The sequence below is a fragment of the Palaemon carinicauda genome, chromosome 41 (genome assembly GCF_036898095.1).
Source record: "Palaemon carinicauda isolate YSFRI2023 chromosome 41, ASM3689809v2, whole genome shotgun sequence".
In the NCBI taxonomy this organism is placed as follows: domain Eukaryota; kingdom Metazoa; phylum Arthropoda; class Malacostraca; order Decapoda; family Palaemonidae; genus Palaemon; species Palaemon carinicauda.
In genome coordinates, this window is record NC_090765.1 from 29466585 (window position 1) to 29481697 (window position 15113).

General features: G+C 40.7%; 1 protein-coding gene and 2 non-coding genes across 8 annotated transcripts in view; 2 read left to right on the forward strand and 1 right to left on the reverse strand.

Annotated features, from left to right (window-relative positions):
• LOC137632488 (F-box/WD repeat-containing protein 2-like) overlaps positions 1-15113 on the forward strand; it is a 477230-nt gene that overhangs the window by 242841 nt on the left and 219276 nt on the right. The gene's annotated exons all lie outside the window — the stretch shown is intronic.
• LOC137632714 (U2 spliceosomal RNA) lies at positions 5467-5659 on the reverse strand. The gene has a single exon (XR_011042102.1). It is a non-coding gene; the product is annotated as a U2 spliceosomal RNA (small nuclear RNA).
• On the forward strand, positions 6723-6885 carry LOC137632706 (U1 spliceosomal RNA). Its single transcript, XR_011042095.1, has one exon. It is a non-coding gene; the product is annotated as a U1 spliceosomal RNA (small nuclear RNA).

Genomic DNA, 15113 nt, shown 5'->3' on the forward strand with positions numbered 1-15113 from the left:
GTGACAATTTTACATCTTTTTTTATACTCATGTTCTTTATTTTCTATTTAAGGCATTGATAATGAATGCACATTTTATTTATTCACGTTTGTTTTCTTTATTGATTACATTCATAGTGACCATTCAACATCTTTTTATCTATTCATATTCTTTATTAAAAATAAAGTCATTGATCATGATTGAAGATTTTATTTGTTCTCATTGGGGTTTTTTTTATTGATTTCATTTATAGTGACTATTTAAAATGTTTTTAACTTCATATTCTTTATTTCATTTTTAAGTCATTGATAATGATTGAAAATTTTATTTGTTCATGTTTGTTTTTTTTATTGAATTCATTCATCGTGACCGGAGTTGGGCGACCTCTGAAATGTGGCAGAGCATCTCTCTTTCACTGCTTTTAAACGAGCAGGAAGTGTCACGTGGTCGTGATGCTGTGTTGCCAGATCGCAGACTCATAATCGCTAGATTCTACAACGATTTGGTCGTATATACCTGCAATTATTGCAAAGGCACAGTTGCCAAGTCGTAGTGAGGTACTATTTGCTTAAGACTCCATTGCGAAATTTTCACAGCTGACGAAAGTCGCATTGGAGTCTTAAGCAAATAGTACCTCACTACGACTTGGCAACTGTGCCTTTGCAATAATTGCAGGTATGTACGACGAAATCGTTGTAGAATCTAGCGATTATATTTTTCTGCGATCTGGCAACAGTTTTGAACAGCCCAAAATGTTCGCAACGTGGTCTCTACCGGATTAACCCCGTGTGAGACCTCGCTGGGAGGCGCGACAGGTTAAGCAACCCTCCCACGATATTCTGCGCATATTCAAGGGCAATTCATTGTAGAATGGCAATACTGAAAAATACAGCTATTTTATAACATCGCAGAATGTCACAGACCTTAGTTGCAGATGTGTGACCTGAGCCTTAGACTCTTGAGATTTGATGCAACACTCAACTTCCACTACTACTACTCTGTCTTCCTCTGTCGCACATCACACATTTCCTTTGTACAGTATGTCATTGTTGCTGCAACTAGTACTCTTCTGTCTTCTCTGGGCCTCTTATCTATCACTGCTTTCTCTCTTTTCAATCTCGATATTAGCTTACCATTAGTTTTCATTGATCTTTTGGACAGAATAACAGGCTTTTGATGGTACTTAAATAACTTGCTGCTGCTCATGTTTATTCTTGAGATGATGGATGAATCATCCAATTGTTTTGCTGCCAGAAGGATTTTGGCACGACCATCGTCAGTTCTGGAGAAGAGTTTCAATATGAGTAGAATTTATATCGCTAACTGCTGTTTTAGAAGTTCATGTTATTCATTCAATTCATATAAAACTAGTAACTAAATGATACAAATGAATATTATGGTAAAATTTACCCGTTAACGATTTCCTAGATGTAGTGATTCATATAACGCTGGCTGCACAGTTTTATCATAAACTCCTTCAGCTGCTGACCTTGACAGTAATAGAGTTTAATTTTCATTGTTTTAATCAGAGCAAGCAGGATCAACAGTGAAATAACATACTATCAGAAAATACTTTACTGTTTTCTAAAACAAAAAAGAAAAGAAATATGTTTTGCAGTTTTTTGTACTGTACAATAAAGTAATTGTGCTCTGCAACATGCTGGATTTGTTTTACAGGAATTGTCTTAAAAAACAATGACTTTTGTATATTAAAATCTAATACTGACCCCTTCCACATAATGTGTCCATTTGGCACATTTTGAGTGGTCAGGCAACCTCCTATGTCTAACAGTCACAGCGGATGGCAGTACAGGTGAGCGAAATGACATGAGCATTTCAGCTATTTTGTCATAAGTGGGAAGGTGTTACTAACAAAATATTCTTCCTGGACCTTCACTTAGTATATTCCAGAATTTTAGTTCTGGACATACAATTGCATACAACACCACCTGTAGCACTACTAGAACATATGTGCTCTGCTCTTGGGTCAATATATCAACTTGCAAAGCATGGGCTCAATGTCTATATGAGAAACAGAGTTCAGGCTCGATGGAGCTCAACACAGCAATACTAATGCTGAAATACTTACTGAAACAGCTGGCCAGACTGAAGCAGGTGTAGCCTTGGTCTCAGAAGTTGAAGTAGTGGATGCTTGGGCAAAATGGAGCTGTTGTCACAACTTTCCACGAAGATAATTTAAAGTCTTCATAATCAAACACGTCAAGGGGAAACTGCTAGATTGATGATGACCATTGATTCCAATTTAGATTCAGACCATTTCTTCCTATATATAGTATAATGGAAATTTGTGGTTTTCTTTTGTTGCAAACAGGTCCATAGTTAACTGAAATCTCTTGAAAAGAATTCTATTCACTCTGTATGCAGGACTGTCTGTCTGGATAGGGCATTTGCCACACCATTGAGAGATCCGAACACCTGGAATGATAAGAGTAACTCATTTCTCCCATATAGAAACTTCATAATGGAAAGAGTCACTGCATTGAACATTCTTGAGCATGGTCCATCCCTTCATTGGTAAATAGATAGCTACTTGGTTATATATAAAAGCCTTTATATGGGAGTTCCTACTTAAACTAAGTCTCTTTAATGTCAGGAAGGATGCTATGTTTCATTTCATATGAAACGTCGCAAGCAAAAGTGACCATTTTTTTATAAATTATTTTCTTTTGTGAATGAGAAATTAACAAATTTTTAGAGCAAATATTTAGACTCTTGATATTTGCATATTTTGAAATGAGCTCTGTTAAAGATAATTAGTTAAAAGGGGAAAATATGATATTTATGTAATTACCTTCGCCGACGAAGTTGCAAGGTTATGTTTTACCTCCTGTTGGTGTGTGTGTGTTTGTTATTAAATAGCTTCCTGACCACATTTTAATGGTAGAGTAATGAAACTTGTTATGTAAAAGGCTGGAAATTATTAAATATTGGAAGGTCAAGGTCAAGCAAAATGTCCAATTCACGTAATCAGTCATAAGTTTGGACATCGTTAACGCAGACTTCAAAATCGGTTCATATTTGAGCGTATGAAAATCTATGCCAATTAATACATGTTAAGGTCGAAGGTCGTGCTAAAGGTCTCTAGTTATCAACCATATGGCCACAATTTTAATCGTAAAGTAACGACACTTGCAGGGATTTTAAACTGGTGTGTAAAGAGCTAGAAATGATTAAATTTTGGAAGGTCACGGACGAGAAAACGTCCAAAATAAGCTGACCTTGCAGAGGTCTTCACTCTACTGATTGCCCCTCTATTTGGAATATGTATTTTGCCACAATTTTTATTACCAACCAATGTTGTTGGTGTATATTTGTCACGAGAATAAAGATTGTGAAAGAAGAAGAGGGAGATAGTAGGTAGTAGGTTGGCCAGGGCACCAGCCACCCGTTGAGATACTACCTCTAGAGAGTTATGGGGTCCTTAGACTAGCCAGACAGTACTACATTGGAACCTTCTCTCTGGTTACGGTGCACTTTCCTTTTGCCTACACAAACACCGAATAGTCTGGACTATTCTTTACAGATTTTCTTCTGTCCTCATACACCTGACAACACTGATATTACCAAACAATTCTTCTCCCAAGGGGTTAACTACTGCACTGTAATTTTTCAGTGGCCACTTTCCTCTTGGTAAGGGTAGAAGAGACTTTAGCTATGGTAAGCAGCTCTTCTAGGAGAATGACTCTAAAATCAACCCATTGTTCTCTAGTCTTGGGTAGTGCCATAGCCTCTGTACCATGGTCTTCCACTGTCTTGGGTTAGAGTTCTCTTGCTTTAGGGTAAATTCGAGCACACTAATCTATCTAATTTCGCTTCCTCTTGTTTTGTTAAAGTTTTTATAGTTTATATAGGAAGTATATATTTTAGTGTTGTTGCTGTTCTTGAAATATTTACTTTTTCCTTTCCTTACTAGGCTATTTTCCCTGTTGGGGCCCCTGGGTTTATAGAATCCTTCTTTTCCAATTAGAGTTATATCTTAAGATAATAATAATAATAATAATAATACATACATACATACATACACCAAAGGCACTTCCCCCAATTTTGGGGGATAGCCGACAACAATAAGAAACAAAACAAAAAAGGGGACCTCTACTCTCTACGTTCCTCCAGCCTAACCAGGGACTCAGCCGAGTTCAGCTGGTACTGCTAGGGTGCCACAGCCCAACCTCCCACATTTCCACCACAGATGAAGCTTCATACTGCTGAGTCCCCTACTGCTGCTATCTCCGCGGTCATCTAAGGCGCCGGAGGAAGCAGCAGGGCCTACCGGAACTGCGTCACAATCGCTCGCCATTCATTCCTATTTCTCGCACGCTCTTGCCTCTCTCACATCTATCCTCCTATCACCCAGAGCTTTCTTCACACCATCCATCCACCCAAACCTTGGCCTTCCTCTTGTACTTCTCCCATCAACTCTTGCATTCATCACCTTCTTTAGCAGACAGCCATTTTCCATTCTCTCAACATGGCCAAACCACCTCAACACATTCATATCCACTCTAGCCGCTAACTCATTTCTTACACCCGTTCTCACCCTCACCACTTCGTTCCTAACCCTATCTACTCGAGATACACCAGCCATACTCCTTAGACACTTCATCTCAAACACATTCAATTTCTGTCTCTCCATCACTTTCATTCCCCACAACTCCGATCCATACATCACAGTTGGTACAATCACTTTCTCATATAGAACTCTCTTTACATTCATGCCCAACCCTCTATTTTTTACTACTCCCTTAACTGCCCCCAACACTTTGCAACCTTCATTCACTCTCTGACGTACATCTGCTTCCACTCCACCATTTGCTGCAACAACAGACCCCAAGTACTTAAACTGATCCACCTTCTCAAGTAACTCTCCATTCAACATGACATTCAACCTTGCACCACCTTCCCTTCTCGTACATCTCATAACCTTACTCTTACCCACTTTAACTCTCAACTTCCTTCTCTCACACACCCTTCCAAATTCTGTCACTAGTCGGTCAAGCTTCTCTTCTGTGTCTGCTACCAGTACAGTATCATCCACAAACAACAACTGATTTACCTCCCATTCATGATCATTCTCTCCTACCAGTTTTAATCCTCGTCCAAGCACTCGAGCATTCACCTCTCTCACCACTCCATCAACATACAAGTTAAACAACCACGGCGACATCACACATCCCTGTCTCAGCCCCACTCTCACCGGAAACCAATCGCTCACTTCATTTCCTATTCTAACACATGCTTTACTACCTTTGTAGAAACTTTTCACTGCTTGCAACAACCTTCCACCAACTCCATATAACCTCATCACATTCCACATTGCTTCCCTATCAGCTCTATCATATGCTTTCTCCAGATCCATAAACGCAACATACACCTCCTTACCTTTTGCTAATAATAATAATAATGTTATATTGCCGATAGCAATGTATTCGATATTTTGGTTATGATGGTTTGTTTTTTTCTCCCCTGGGGGAGTGGACCGATCCCGGAGGTACTGCAATACCGGGCCGATCCGCGGCAAAGGTGGAGCAAGCCCCTAGCACTTCGCCAAGACCCAAAAATCAGTTTAATATCGTAGATCCCACATGGGGATCGTATCAGATATTAAGCTGATAAGAACAGATACTACACTTTGATCTTAGCCAAAAGGCCGAGAAGCGATACTGAAGGGTTCAAGTTCTCCAAACCAGGAGACAGCAACTGCTGTAAGTTAGAGAACAAACGTGAGGATAAAAAGGGCGTAACTATTGAAAAGTATTATCCAATATCATCAAATCCAAACTAATATATTGATGGAATTATCATTTTATGATATATTCGACTTTGAAGTTCAAAATATAGGTTCTTAAATAACCTATTGCGACAAAACCTGTTCACGTTTTCACAAGTAGGGAGCTAATTGCACCTCATTCAGTCTTTTAAATCGTATATTATGCAGTTCTCAGTAGTATCTCTGATATTTACAGCGAAGAGTTCTTCAAACTAAACTAACTTCAAGTCCAATGGATAACAAGAAAAGGCAGACAATATTCTGAATATCGATTTGTAAATAAAGTTGGGTAAAACTGTATTATTAGAGAGAATGAAGACAAGGTAATACCGGGAAATTTTTGTGTAAAATTCCTTTTTAAAAGTATTAAATTATATGACAAGATAATTATGGAGAATTATACTTTCATTATACCGTATTGTTCGGTTTGCAACTGATTAGAAGGCAGAATTACTTATTTCCCAGGAGCAGTTCATGATTTGGTCAGGCCGGTAATTGTAATTCATCCTTTGGATTGTTTAGAGATTTGCCAAGCTGGAAATGAGGAAAGAGACCGTGCCATCACGAAACTGTCTCAATATAAAGCAACATTTGCTATAAACAGATCAAAATTCTGTATTGTGCAATGAGTTACTTATTTCAAAATACTGCTCTAGTGTGGTATCTCTCTCTCTCTCTCTCTCTCTCTCTCTCTCTCTCTCTCTCTCTCTCTCTCTCTCTCTCTCTCTCTCTCACAATGAATGAATGCTTTATATTTATATCATTATTGATGAGCAAGCGACTTTTAATGCATTTTAGAGTTTTTTTTTTAACTAAACAATCTGTTTCTTAAACATTTTCATTCTTCTGACATGATTTACATTCCTTAATTGATTAATTAAAGCATTATTATTGATTGTTTAACTGACAGTATTCAGGCGATGTAGTGTTGTGTTCAGATGATGATGGAGAGAGCATACTTACCTGGCACAGGGGACACCATGATCACGAAGGTGGTTCCCCCAAGTTGAGGCTCACCATTGCACTCCGGTGGTGCTGACCCTTGCGATTGACCCAAATGTGGTCAACTCGGGTGCGAAATTTTTGGTAGCGAGGGACTGCGTTCGCGCTATCCCTCTAATAATGTACATTTTAAATAACAGTAGAATACATAAGGCTGGTAAGGGTATTGATTATCCAAAATAAGTATCCGATAATACTGATCTTCAATAGGGCAGTACCACTGACAAGCCATTATTTTCATTATCATTTAAAGAATTTTATTTTAGACTAATACCCCTGTTAATAAAGTAAATTACTTCCTTTTAAGTAGATATTGTAATATTTTCAATCCAGCCTGGTTATAGTTTTCCAATGAGATATAATTATATGTAATTGAGCTGTAAAAGAAGTAAACAAGATTTTGTATCTTTACACACATGATTATCTTTTAATTAATTTTTTCATTCATGAATATCTAAACCATTGTCATATAGAATAGATCCAATGTTATTGCTCAGGTAGTTGGGCAGTTTAAAATATTAAAAAACTTCACTCATTACAGACCCAATATATAATGGCATCTCCTGGGTCAGTAAACAAAGTAGTTCTGCTATTGACATCCACCATCATATGGATGAGTCTCCTATTAAAGGCCATCGATTTTTATATCAAAATAATTTATCTTCCTCGCCATAATAAACATGAAACCTTGAAATTACACTGCTCACTGCAACTACTCTGCAAGTCCTAGGTAAGAATTAAGGTAATTATGTCTACCTTTTAGAGAGCATAATCGCCACACACATACAAATTGCCTCAACCTTATTTCCAGACGGGAACTCTTTGACAGTCAGTCATAGCCCCCAAGGGTAGAAGACCCCACCATTGTGGTCAGGGTCTTGCAAGATCTGGGCTCACGAAAAGTTGCTCCAGAGTATTTCTCCACCCAGAGCAATCTTACTTTTCAGAGTTTGCTAGGCACATGTGCAAGAGAATCAGTCTGCCCAAGAGCCACACACAACTAAGACAAACCTCCAGAAAAGATGTACAGTTGCTTAGCCCAGAGCTTAATTGTAGGCAGGGAGGTGCAGTCGCTCAGCCCCAAGAGCATGGCCGCTGGAAGGCCCCAAAAATCAAGACCAACGGGAGCCGAAAAGAACTTTAGTGATAGAAAAATTAATTATAGCAGCAAGTCCCAGTAAGTAGAAGAGACTGGGAGAGGAGGGAAGAATATTGAGTAGTAGAGAAAAGGAGCAGTTCTAAGCATGAAGGCTTATCATTGCTCAAGGGGGGTTGATACTAGGGAAGAGAGGAGTGATTGAATAATGTTGGAGGGAGTCTGATAAAAGGAAGCAGACTTTAGCTACAAGCTTGAAAACCAAGAGGATGAGCTTTTTAAGGGACAAGGACTTGACTTGGGAGATGAGGGTGAAGAATGAAGGAAAAGGAGGAGTAATCTTGCTGCTAGCTTGCTTGCTTGCTTTTAGATTGCTAGTCTACATAGACTGAAACACGGGCTCTTGCCTTGGCAGCACGTCGAGCAGGCTCCCGGCTCACGGGAAACCCACTCTGTTTTACTGGAGCTCTTTATAGAGCCTATTTTTCAACACAGGCACTATTGATGACTACAAAATAATATAAGCAAAGCTGCACCGCTCTCACATGACTGGTCTTGCAACCGCTCAGCTCTTTGAGTATAGTTGTAGGTGCAACCGCTCAGCCCCATGAGCATAGCCGCAGAAGCTCCCATCCGCCTGGCCTTGCAACCGCTCAGGACCAAGAAAATCCAGTCCAATTGAAACCGAAGTGAAAGGTTTTAGTGGTAGGTAAAAGTGTTGATAGAAGTAAGTCCCAGTGAGTAGGAGAGACTGGGAGAGGAGGAAAAAATCTTAAGTAGAAGAATACAGGAGCAGTTAAAGCATAGATGCTTGTCCCTGCTCAAGGGGGAGTGTAACTAAAGTGGAGAGGAGGGATTGAAATTTTCTATCTGGAGTCTTAAAGAGGGAACAGACTTTACTTATGACCTGTATTATTAAGGGGGCCAGCTCTTCAAGTGGTAAGGATTCAACCTGGGCAATGATGGAGGAGATTGAAGGAGGGGAGGGAGGATTCTGGATAGGGTTGGGGTCATGATTAGGGATGGGGAGCCTTTGTAGTTTATGGGGAAAGGCCTTTGACCAGCCGAAAACTGAGTAAAAAAAAGTCCGAAATCGGCTCTTTCACGGGAATGATCACGGAATGAAATAATATTAATTTCACTAGTTTTGTAATTGTTTGTCCCAACAATCTACATACTAGAACCACTCTGGTCATGGATGTCGGAAACGTGTGAAAAAAAAGGTTCAAAATCTGCTCTTTTTCGCGGGAATGATCACGGAATGAAATATTAAATTCACTAAATTTGTAAATGCTTGTCCCAACAATCTACATACTAGGACCACTCTGGTCATGGATGTCGGAAACGTGCGAGAAAAATGGACTAACCAAAAATTCCCCTCCTAACCTGACCTACAAGCCGTGTCCTTACCTTCCTCGTGAACTAACTGGGAGGGTCTAACGCCCCCCTGCGACCCTCCAAACACTGTCGCTAACATACAAACCCCACAAACCCAACCTATCCAATCCTAGTAGTTCCCAGGTCACTACCCATACCCGGGGCAAGCCCCCGGACCCCTTTCGTAAGTCTCTCTCCTACACAAAAAAAAGGTATGGGCAGCACTAAAAATTATATCTTAACCACATTGTCATAATAAGAAAGTTACTCAGGCTTACCTTAATATTCGATGTCGCAACATCACTAATTGTACACTTCTCACATAGACCCCTAAAATCCCCCAAGAGGCCTTCTCGAAATAAATAATGAAAGAATTTGGGGGTAACGAGTAAATTCACGTAGGTGTATATACCTTAGAGTCTTAATCGAATCAATTTGATCAATATGAGCAATAAACTCAACAATATCGCTCAAAGAGTAATTGTATGAAACACGTCTATCCATTACAGCGGTTAGAGTTGGAAAGGGTCGACTCAAGGTCAATCTCGGGTCATGTGGGGGGGGGATTAAAAATTTGAAATCACGCAGCCAACGAAAGGTTTAGTTTGGTTGCTTTGTTTGACACTGGCTTTATCTGCCGAAATATCTTAACTAGATGTTGGCTAGCCTAACCTTTGGTTGTATATAAAAGAAATTAGTATTCGGCATAATTTCAGGACGTGTCCCAATGAAATAACAATCTTAACAAGAGGTTAAAAATGAAGATTGTTGGAATTAGCGAAAACATAAGTCCGAACATAGATAACTGTTCAAGCTTGCGCCACCAGCTGATAGGCGAACCGAGCGCTGCCAAACGGGTGTTATTATAGTCAGGCAGGAAACAATGCTTGAGGGAAATATTACGATCGAGTAAGTTGGCCGTGGCTTCAGCGGACGACGCATTGTAACAACCTTTTCCTAACCTAACAATTCATGATAATTATCATAGAAGTATCAAATATCACTATAAATGATGTGTCCCTAAAAACTAAAAACTTAACAAAGAGGTAAATATGTAGATTGACGGGACAGTATTAAATTGTAAATACGAACGTTTTTTAGACTGGGATGACACGGGCTCTATCTATTGGGAAAGTTGGAAACTAAGCAGGAGCTACCAGTGACTTGCGTTCGTACCCTGCTGAACTTAAAAAATATTGCTGTGGTAAAGGTAAATTATGATATTTAAAATGATAAAATATGATAAAATAACATCATATTATGGTATGTTGGATCATTGTAAAGAACATCTTCCCCATAATGAAAAATGATTTGGCTAGTAATAAGAAAGATATCGCCCTGTCCCAAAAAACTAGACACCCCAGGATGGATACTATTAAGATCTAGTAAGAGAAAAGGTTGTGGGAGTGTTTTAATCACTTCTACTATATTATGAAATGAGATGTTATCATTTGGAGGCAAGTAAAGAGAACAGATTGTGTGTTTTCTCCCTATATCAATCTGTACAACCACTGCCTGCAGAGGGGTACAGATAGACAAAGATATTTGGGGAACTTCTCAACGAACATATATAAGACTTCCCCATGGCTCCCTGCTTGTTGATCATATGCTGTCCTATAGCTAACATACTCTCAAGGACAAGGAGTATTAGCATCAAGCTTGCTTTCTTGTAGACATACTGTTATAGGGGTGTGTTCACGTATGAGGAGTTTGAGTTCTTCATATTTCGCCCTTAAAACCCTGGCAATCCCATTGCAGAATGGAGGAAAAAACTATGGTTTATTTTTTGGAAGACACCTTAGATGAAGTCTTCCCATTGGCAATATTTGATCTAACAATATTTCCTGGAGGTATCTCTAGACAAGATCTTGATATAGTGGGTTTTGTGTTCCTCTTTTTCTTTGTGTCCTTTTGATCTAATTGTTGAGGAGGATGGTCGACCTCAACTTGAATTTCTGATTGGTTCAATTTACCTTCTAGTTGATCAGAAACATCAGCTGACAAGATATATTTAATGGAAGTTGTGACTTTAATGTTTCTTATAGTAGGAGGCTAGAGAGAAGGAGGTCTCTCTCTTTTTCAATTAAAAGGTTGTGATCTGTCAGGTTTTTGCACCTTCCCTACTATAGGTTTACCAGGTAAATTAGTTTCAAGTGGAACCTCCATCAGATCAGGCAAGGACACAGCCTATGAGAAGTTTGTACTATTGTTTAGAATCTGAGTAGTTGGCTTTTGAATAATTTTCAGATCTTTAAGTATCTGTTTTGATTTTTTCTGTATATATATTTTCGATGGGACTCTCAACCTCTCTAACTACTTTCATTCGTTTCTTTATCTTAGAAGTAGATATATAATTTTCGTGTGTGTGGTTCGGCAGTTTTTTCTTCAGAACCATTGGAAAAGGTTGCCCTGGTCGTATCTGTTTTTCAAGAGCTCTTTTACGAGACTCTTTAAAAGCAACCCTTTCCATGGTCCTAATGGCCTGAATTTCTTTTTCAAAAATAAACTTAACGCAGCTTTTAGATGTAGCTGGGTGTGCTTCCCCACAATGTATGCAATTAGGGTTTTCTATGCATACTCCATGACTACTTTTTCTACAGTTGGCACAAACAGCTGGCTTATTGTTTAGTTTTTCCTTACATTTCTGGCTTAAATGGCCATACATTTGGCAATGATAACATCGCAATGGTGAAGGGATATATGGTTGTTGTTGTTGGGGTATTAAAGCCAACACTTGTTGTTGGCACGGGCCTTTCCCTTGGTTGGCCCGTAGGATTTTTAGGATATATGGTTTTACCTTTAAAGATAGCCAACCAGCTTTTATAACATTTGGTAATCTGCATTGATCAAATGTTATAATTAAAGTAGCAATAGGAATACGTTGTTCTCCAACTCTCTTTCTCATTCTAACTACTTTAACTACTTGATTTTTCATTTCATCCTCAATTTCTTTTTCCTCTATATCCAGCAATTCTGGAGCATATATCACACCTCTACATTGGTGAAAGTAGGGTGCGAAACGCATTTTACACTATGACCATTCAATGTTGTAAGTGTTTTTAACCTTTCACCTTGTAATGGGGATAGTGTCCATATCAAGAGACTTCCATTTTCCTGGGGTAGATTTTTGGCTGCCCTCCACATAAAGTAACTATGTCCCTATTAGCTTTAAAAATATTTACATGCTCATTTTTTTTTTTCAAATTCTAAGATAAAAATTTTTTCATAATTCACTACTTCATAGTGACCAAGTAATACTTCTACTTTTCTATATCTTTCTGTACTGTCATCATTTTTCACTCTCTCTCTCTCTCTCTCTCTCTCTCTCTCTCTCTCTCTCTTCTTCTTCTCTAGTGTTTTATTATTCACATGATGCGAATAAGGTTCTAATGTAACAATATTAGAACCCAAGTTGGAGCTGTCTGTACCGAGGTCCATGTTTGTATTTTCCAGGTCATCAACAGAGGGGTGACTTTTTTTGGTATGAGCAAGCCGGGTTACCCACCTCTTATCGGAGGATGTCAGTCCTCCTATCCCATGTGGCCCAACACGAGAAGAGGCGTCAGCGGGGACCAGTCCTCTATTAGAGAGGGGCTGCCTCTCTTTAGGTGGGCATACACTGGTCAGTGGGGTTAGTTACCCCCTCCTACCGTCAACTTCAATGCCTAGCGTCACCCATTACCCGCAAATATGGGTGACTTAAAACCGGATCACTGGAGCCCGACTCTTAACCGACTTGGTCTGCACCCAATGGGGTTTAAATTGGCACAGGTTGAGATGGAATGCCGTCCATCCCACACTGTGCCAAATCCAAAGGAACAGCCAAAGTATAATCAAATATGCCAAAGTCGTCAACAATATCGAGCCCAAAAGGAAGAGATGGGAGAAAAAAGAAATAACCAAAAGTAAAAGTGAAAGTGCTGACTGATGTAGTTGGATCGACAGCTAGGCACCGAGGTCCAGTGGGAAAGTAGTTCCCACTGTTCATTAGAGCCCAGCTGCTAATCCCTAAGCCCCCAATCCTCATCAAGGCTTCAGCGTCTGGGGGGCAGTGGCTGGATTAGCATCTCTTAAAATCTAACCTCGTGTATCGAACGTTGCTGTACCCCCAGGCTCCTCTGGGAGACCACCCTGCAAATTCAAATTCTCTTACGGGCTGCCTTTGGCCCTAGAGCCCGTGTCTGCTATAGTCAAGGCAATCTTACAGTAGTAGTAGTAGTAGTAGTAGAGGGAAATGAGTGCGTGCCTGCACAGATTCCCCGGACCTTGTGTCCAGATGGGGGCTCTTAGACAGTGAGTCAGTCCCCAACGGTGGAAGACTCAAATGGTGTGGTCAGGGTCTAACCAGATCTCGGCCCACAAGAATCTTGGTCAAGAGTATTGCTCTGCTCAGAGCAATCTTACTTTTCAGAGTTACTGGAGAATAAATTCGCCCAAGAGCGCACACAACCAAAACTGGCACTCAGAAAGGATATACAGTCGCTCAGCCCAAAGAGCATAACAGTAAGTAGGGAGGTGCAGTGTCTCAGCCCCAAGAGCGAGACCGCTAGGAGGACCAGGCAACCAGGCCCATACTGGAACCGAAATAAAGAGTTTTAGTGGCAGAGAAAGTAGTGATAGCAGCAAGTCCCAGTGAATAAGAGAGACTGGAAGAGGAGGGAAGGGACTTTAGCAGTAGAGAAAAGGAGCAGTTCGAAGCATAATTGCTTATACCTCCTCAAGGGGGTTGTTACTCAGGGAGAGAGGAGGGTTTGAATTATGTTGGCTGGAGTCTGAACAAGGGCGCAGACTTTAGCTACAAGCTGGAAAATCAAGAGGATCAGCTTTTCAAGGGGCAAGGATTCAACTTGGGAGATGAGGGTGGAGGCTATAGGGGAAGGAAGAGGAATCTGGCTAGGATTGGGAATAGGATTGGTGACAGGTGTATGGACAGTTGCAGGGTAGGAGTGACTGGGTCAGGATCAGTGGATGGATGAAGTGGGGGGGTCTGGAACGTGGAGCTCTTTAGGGCTTTGGTGGCTGCAGCGGTGCTGCTGCTATAGAGGTAGGTGGGCCGGTCTGCAGTGCTGCTAATCTCTTGGTGAGATCCAGCACAGTTGGAGTACTTTGCCAGGGTCTCCAACCCATTCTTGTGGTCGTCGATGCATCGTTAAGTGTGATGACGGCGGCTGCAGACTCCACAGACCGTAGGGGCTCTACAGTCCTCCTTTTGGTGACCAAAATGTTGGCAGTTGAAGCAGCGTAATGGGACACTCTTAAAAGTCCTTTACGGGGAAAGTTCCCCATAGTCCAAGGTACAGTGTTTGTGGGATTTGCCAAATGAAGGAGACGGTGACTCTCCAGGTGGGCTGCTTGTGGCTGCCCAGGTGGCGTTCGGCATTGGCAACATTGTTCCAGTCCGTTATGAAGGACAGTAGTATGTTGGTGGGGGAAGTTGCAGACAACTGCCTTCCTCAATTTCTTGGCATGATCAAGATAGATCAGGGAGTGGTAATCATATCACCCCTGAGATTGGCTCTGGCAGTGATCTTGATCCTTGGATTGGCAGTGGCAATTGCAGTTACTGCTGCATACGAAGGAGTCTCTCTGTTGGCTGGTAGCTTAAACTGGGGAAGTTGTTTCTGCTGAGCTGGAGTGGGGTTCGGAGATTTCTTTGACACGTGTGCCAGCGATGGTAGACGACTCGGCAAGGAGCTGAGTCAGGCAGCTGGTGCAGTTACAATCCACATGACGTGACACTGCTGGATGTAGTGACGAGTCATAGCAGATAAATGTGACAGGTCCTGAAGTGGCAGCAGCAGGAGAGGCTACTGGAGTGGTTGCCAATGCTTCAGGAGTAGTTGAAGTGGAGCTAGGTTTGATGGCAGACTT